This window comes from Jaculus jaculus, chromosome 7 (assembly GCF_020740685.1).
Source record: "Jaculus jaculus isolate mJacJac1 chromosome 7, mJacJac1.mat.Y.cur, whole genome shotgun sequence".
Classification (NCBI taxonomy): Eukaryota; Metazoa; Chordata; class Mammalia; order Rodentia; family Dipodidae; genus Jaculus; species Jaculus jaculus.
In genome coordinates, this window is record NC_059108.1 from 67,454,122 (window position 1) to 67,461,022 (window position 6,901).

A 6,901-nucleotide genomic window follows, 5' to 3' on the forward strand; every position below is an offset into this window, starting at 1 on the left:
TTTTCTATTTCTGGCAGAGACCACAACTTAGAGCTCCCATGACTTTCTGGGAGACAGGATAGATTTACTTTGCATTTTATATGGAAATGAGATTGAATTCAAAGTTTTTGTTTCCTACCTAGGGAAGTAAAAGTCTCAGTGACTGCCTGAACCTTGAATCCTCTTACATAATCAAATACTGGCAGAAATTTTCCATGTTGTTGTAGAGGTGAGACTGAAGGTATGCAGTGTATTTCTAGAGTTCTCATCAGGACTCCAGGAGGGGTGTGAAAATCTAAAGTACAGGATGCCCTGCAGAGTTTCAGTTACTAAATCCAGTTAGTCATGGCTATGGATATTCAGCAATTGTATTATATAGATTTATTAAACAATTCCTGGATTTAAACACAATGTGATACATCTACTCCAAGATCTATAAACCCTAAGATAACTGTAGAGAAGCTAGAGATTAGTTACAAACTACTTCCTTCCAATTGATCAGTGTTTTAGTCTTAGCCTAACCTTCCTCTCTTTCTATTTTTTAAATTTTTTGTTTAAGGAGGGAGAAAGAGAATTGGTATACCAGGGCCTTAGCCATTGCAATCAAATGCCAGATGCTTGTGCCACCTAGTGGGCATACAACCTTGCACTTGGCTCACGTTATGTGTCTGGTTTAGGTGGGATCTGGGGAATAGAACATGAGTCTTTAGGCTTCACAGGCAAGCACCTTAACTGCTAAGCCATCTCTCCAGCCCCTTTCTATTTTTATGTTTAGGAAGATAAAAGGAGTATTCTCATTGGTGATTATGGACCTATCAAATAACTCCCTTAATTTCACTTATTATACATTATTTTAGAAAGGTCTTTAAAGGCTGACAAAATCTTTAAGGACTTCATGTCTTCTCATTACTGAAGTGAACAAATTGTCAATTATAAGGAGGGTTTTGTCCTTCTGAAGAGTAGCAAGTCATGAACCTTCTAGCAGTTGAGGCTGTGTAGTAGCCTATCTAAATGGCAATGTAAGTTTATTAAGCCCAGTTGAAAAGTATAGTTAGTAAGCACAGGGATGGAGAAGACTTGCACAATTTAGCTTTTTTAGCTGTTCAGTGCATGTACCAACCCATTTCATTAACACTCTGCAAGAACTTAGAACAAATAGAATGTAAATTAACCAGTACCTTAAGAATTCCTGTTATATGTTATAAGTCCTCATCTGTTTGTGGGACTGTTTTCTACAAAACAGCATATTAAAGAAGAAATTATTTCACCTGAAAATACTTGCTTTATACACACTAATTGGAATAAACACCCTCAGCAAAGATAAAAACTCAGAGGCTATGAGCTCAGTGAGGTTATGGACATATGTGGTTTTCTCCATGAAAGGAGCCCTTGCTCTTCCTTGAGTTACCCCTGCAGAACCCCAGATCTGAACTGTTCATGAAGAATCAAACACTATCTTCTTGAGCCCTTTTTAGTGCTTTGTGCTTGTGCAGAGAGTTCCCATGTGGCCTGAGACCCAAATGTGCCTTACTTTAAGTTCTTGATGTGGATTTCAAAAGGTATCTGTTCTATTTAATTGCATCCTGAAACCCCTGGCTACTGTGGGAGAGGGTTGGAGCTGTGGAAGGAAAGACAAAGCCCATGTCCTCAAGAAGATCCTTTGTAGATAAGAGAAGTCACATGACTCCAAATAATAAGTTCTGAGATAGAAGGAACATAGATTTGAAATGAGTCTGGGGGAACAAGCATAATAGTGGCAACTCTAGGAACAGAAGGGACATTTCAAAGAGAAGGAGCAGAACTTTTAAAAAGGATGGAAAAGCAAGAAGGAAGACACTGCTTTGTACTCTCCATGTTATTATGTTTATATTCATAACATTTTATAACATATTTTACTTCAGTTGTGGAATAGGTAATTTTTTGAACTATAAATCAATTATATTTTGTTTAAAGCATGGTAACATACTTTGTGCTGGCTCTAAACAAAGAGAAGATATAACACAATTTTTAATAAATAAAGGAGCAAACATTTGCTGTTGATAATCAGATGAGGTAGAGTTATTTGATACTTTTAAAACAATTTTCTGGAGAGGAAATAATATTCAAAGTCAGAATTATTAAATTGTCATGGATAAAAGGATTAACTTACAGGGATATAGTGATAGTATTTCCATCCCTTTCTTATATACTTTTCCTTTTGAAGTACTATATTATGTACACATAACTGACATAGCTCAGTGGGCATAGCACTGACCTCACAAGTGTGAGGATCTAAGTTTGATCCCAGGCACATCTAAAATGGCTAGCATACAAAATCTAACAAAAACAAATACTGGCGAGGTTGTGGAGAAATAGGAACCCTCATTCACTCTTGGTGGGAATGTAAAATGGTACAACCACTATGGAAAGCAATATGGAGACTCCTAAAAAGGTTGACTATAGAGTTACCAACAGACTTAGTTATTCCATTACTGGGCATTTATCTTAAAAGCTCCATGCTTCAGTTCAAAGAGATTTGCTCAACCATGTTTATGAATTCATAATAGCTGAGAGCTGGAATAAACCCAAATGTACATCATTAGATGAATGGCTAACCAAGATGTGGTATATCTACACAATGGAATTCTACACAGCTGTAAGGAAAAAATGACACAATGAAATTTGAAGAAAATGGTCAAACTTGAAACAGGTCATTCTCACTGAACTCACCCAATCACAGAAAGATAATCTTCACATGGCCTCACTCATCTGTGGCTCCTAACCTGAATCTACCTGAGGTGCTCACATACCTAATAAGCATCTTGAAGACTAGACAATAGGGAGGGTGGGGCGGGAGGGGAGGGCAGGGGTGGGGGGGCACAAAACTGGACCCAAATGGAAATGGTACTATAGAATCCTCTATCCTGAAAGACAGACTAAGAGGTTGAACCTTCATTGGGTCCTTAGACGAAACACCTGAATCACAGGGCCCTGGAGAGGGTATTCTCCTGTTTCTCCCTCTCTCTTTCCCTCTTCTCTTCTCTCTTTCTCTTTTATATTACCTATCTTTTTCTTCCTTGTCCCTTGGAGCTGGCCTGTAACTCCCAGAACCAGCATGTGGTTAACATCCACCATGAGCTGTTGATCAGAGAGACCTACAAGTTTTCCCCAAAGAAGATGGATTTCTGTCAGAGTACTTGATGATGCAGCAAAGGTTAGTGGTAAGACCCTACTGCTGAAGACACCATATGCTATTGGTACAGAACATGGAGAGACCTGGTTGGAATCTGGAAGAGAGTCAGTCCCCAGACAGTGAGCTCGTCTAGTGCCAGAAGGTATTACATGAGCCACTGGGGGAAAGTGACCAACATCTGTCCAAGCAACTCACAGTCTAAGCTACTCAGCAGCAAACAACCTGACATGATGTTCACACATATGCAGTGGTAGCACACAGTCATGGTGGATAACCAACTGTTCTTGAATTGGCTAACTGATCTGCTCAGAGAAATGAAACCCATACCTGGAACTGGGAAAGAAGTCAGAACCATATGTAAAAATGAGCCCACTCTCCTCCAATATTAAGCTCCCACCAATCATGTGCTATAAGAGGGCCTACAGCTACTAAATTCTCTCTAAAATAATGGTTAGCCCATTATCTGGTGATGACTTCACTCTTCATTGGAGAATTTGCTTCTCTTTTTCAGATGGACACAGAATCTGAGGAGAGAATCAGCCCATCATACCTCACCAGGGCCCTAGCTGAAACCATAGAGTAATTGGGGAAATGAGTAAGAGTGCTGCTTTCTAGGTAAACCTGACACAAGCACAAGAGTGAAGGAGAGAGACGCAGAGAACCATCAACTCCTATCAAACCAGATAATTAGAGACACAGAGGCTCACAAGACCTCATCACTGGAGTAGACCTAAAATGAACCCAACATGGCTCAGAAATTGGCCGAAAAGGGTGAGGAAAGATTGTTAGAGCCACAAATTGGGACATTATGCACCAAGACATTTCCTCTTCCCCATAATTGAGGCTACCTCCACAATGCATGACCTACATTCTCCAATGAGGAGGGTCCCTTCCGAGGGGGGAGGGCAAGGAGAAGGCTAACGATGCTACCAACAGTGCTGTCTATACACTGTGTACATAACTAATAAAAATAAATAAAATAGGGGCTGGAGGGATGGCTTAGTGGTTAAGACATATGCTCTCCCACTTTCTCTGTCAAATAAATAAATATATAAAATAAAATATTTTAAAAATAAAATAAAATGCCTAGCATAGTAATGCACTCTTGTAATCCCAATGCTGGGGAGAGACAGGAGGATCCCTAGGGCTTACTGGACAGTCATTTCTAGCCTAATTGCTGAGTTACAGGCCAAATATAGACTCTGTCTTGAGGGAGGTGTTTGGCATTTCTAAGAAAAGCACCTGAGGTAGTACTCTGGCATCCATACACAAACAATAAAACAGATAAATACACAACACACACACACTAACAAACGCATAAAAAGTATAAATTAGAGTTGGACATTGTAATCTGTTAAATAACCCTGTTTGTGTGCATGCACATTTAATATGGTGTGGTATATGTGTAGTGTGTGGTATATTTATTCATGTGTATGTCCCCCTGTTGTAATTCTCAACTGACAGGCATGATGTTAAATTAATGTAACATATCCAAGTAGCTGTATACGTTTATTCAAGTACCTAGTAGTGAAGCTATCTCTCTGTCAAGTCAGAAAAAGCTTAATGATGTTAAAGTCCAATTTAGTACTCCTTCATAAAGGTATTGATATCTATGATGAAGATGAATTTGAATGGAGTACATTGCAGTATGCAATTGAAGGCTGATGTAATGTGTAAGTCTCTCCATTAAAGTGCTAGTAAACATTAAAGTTTAGTTCCAAATAATTGCATTTTATCTGGCACAACAGGTGGCACTTAGATATTTGAGGTTAGCAGTACATAGTACACTTTGTTAGGTAAGAACTAAGCCAAGCAAAATGGACACTATAATGGTTGCAGAATTTGAGGAATTTTTAATCTCAGGACATAATTTGTTAATATGGAAGCATGAACTCAGTTCATGTACCAGGCAATCCTTCTATCATTGAATTACAACTCAGCTCAGGACATTTTTTTTTGTTTTGTTTTGTTTTATGAGGTAGGGTCTCACTCTAGCCCAGGCTGACCTGGAATTCACTATGGAATCTCAGAGTGGCCTCAAACTCATGGCGATCCTCCTACCTCTGCCTCCCAAGTGCTGGGATTAAAGGCGTGCGCCACCATACCCGGCTAGGACATTTTAAGATCTTTAACTCCATAGATCTCAGGATATTGCCCTGTGTTTCAAATATAACTTCATCAAATGAGGTACATTTACTGTCAAATATTTAATTTTCTAGATGGCTATTTGGGTCTTGAACTTTTGAGTTTAGCAGAAAATCATGTTTCTATCTCAAAGGAATTCTTATTTAAACCTGACTCCTTGATTACCCAAGAACCTAAGGAGTTCCTTAAACTTTAAGAATCCAATCCATTTTCAAAAATCAGATGAAGCAGAAGGAAGAGGATATTTGAGTTATGAGTGTGCTTCTATCAGTTGTGTTACTACAGCATTACCATTAAAACTTCAGCATTGGTGAGTCTGCATTGGTGCGTTGGTGAGGCTGGCCACCGCAGCCATGAGAGAGCTCATGTTACTCCAAAGGCCCTCACAGATGCCCACCTCATCAATAAACTACTGGACCTCCTTCAGAAATCATGTTACCACAAACAGCTTTGGAAAGGAGACAATGAGGCCACCAAAAACACCAAACAGGGGCATCTCCGAGTTCATCATGATGGCAACAGAGGCTGAGCCCTTGGAGATCATCCTGCACCTCCCACTGCTGTGTGAAGACAAGAATGTCTCTTATGTGTTTGTGAGTTCCAAGCAGGCCTTAGGCCAGGCCTGTGGGGTCTCCCGGCCTGTCATTGCCTGTTCTGTCTCCATCAAAGAAGGCTCTCAGCTCAAGCAGCAGATCCAGTCCATTCAGCAGTCTATTGAAAGGCTCTTGGTCTAAGCCTGTGGCCTTGGCCATTCCCTGACACCCTCCCCCTTGGTATCATATTGTCTGTGTTAGCATGTAGTATTTTCAGCAGCTTTCTTATATTGTACTACATATTTTTTTGTCTTATGCTTATTTCTACTTTTGTGCCCTTCACTGTCAGAAGTCTACCATCCTTTTGAAAATGAACATCCTTTTGAAAACGAACAAATGCCCCACATAGGCAGAATGTTACCAGGAAAAACCAGAAGCCTGATTGAGCCAGAGATGTTGTTACACTTTTCATCTGTTCACTCCTTCCTGTGTGCAGAGCAAGATGAGACTAAACATCAACCACTTGTAGTCTCTCATTTGAGGAGGAAGTGCATGTTTGATGATGTTGTGAGGCTCATGTCCAAGTGTCATGCCATTCATTGATGTACTCCTGTGTGATGTTTTCACCCCAATCCCTAACTGTGCCACTGAGGGTGTCAAAGCAGTAACATACCAAAGGGATGCTCTTCTGCAAGGCTCTTGCTGGGATGGGTTTGATTGGGGAAGGGGCAAGGAAGATAGTCTGGGTCTTGAAGAGTCAAGTGTCAAAGACAAAGGAATCAGTTGGTGTTGAAGGATTCTAGGAAGACTATGGCCAAGACACGGGATCTCAGGAACACCCTCTCTGGTGAACGGGGATTTCTTCTGAGAACCATTTGCTGCCACCATATGGGTCAAATGTGTTCTCACATGAAAGTGCTAGTGTGTCATTCATTTTTGAGTGCCCTAATTAAGAAATATTCCAAAATAAAAAACTTCAGCACTTAAGCTGGGCATGGTGGCCCACATCTTTAATCCCAGCACTCAGGAGGCAGAGGTAAGAGAATTGCCATGAGCTTGAGGCCACCCTGAG

General features: G+C 40.3%; 1 pseudogene; it reads left to right on the plus strand.

The window, feature by feature from the left end:
- LOC101599868 overlaps positions 1–6,030 on the plus strand; it is a 93,035-nt pseudogene extending 87,005 nt beyond the window's left edge.
- Positions 6,031–6,901: the final 871 nt, after the last annotated feature.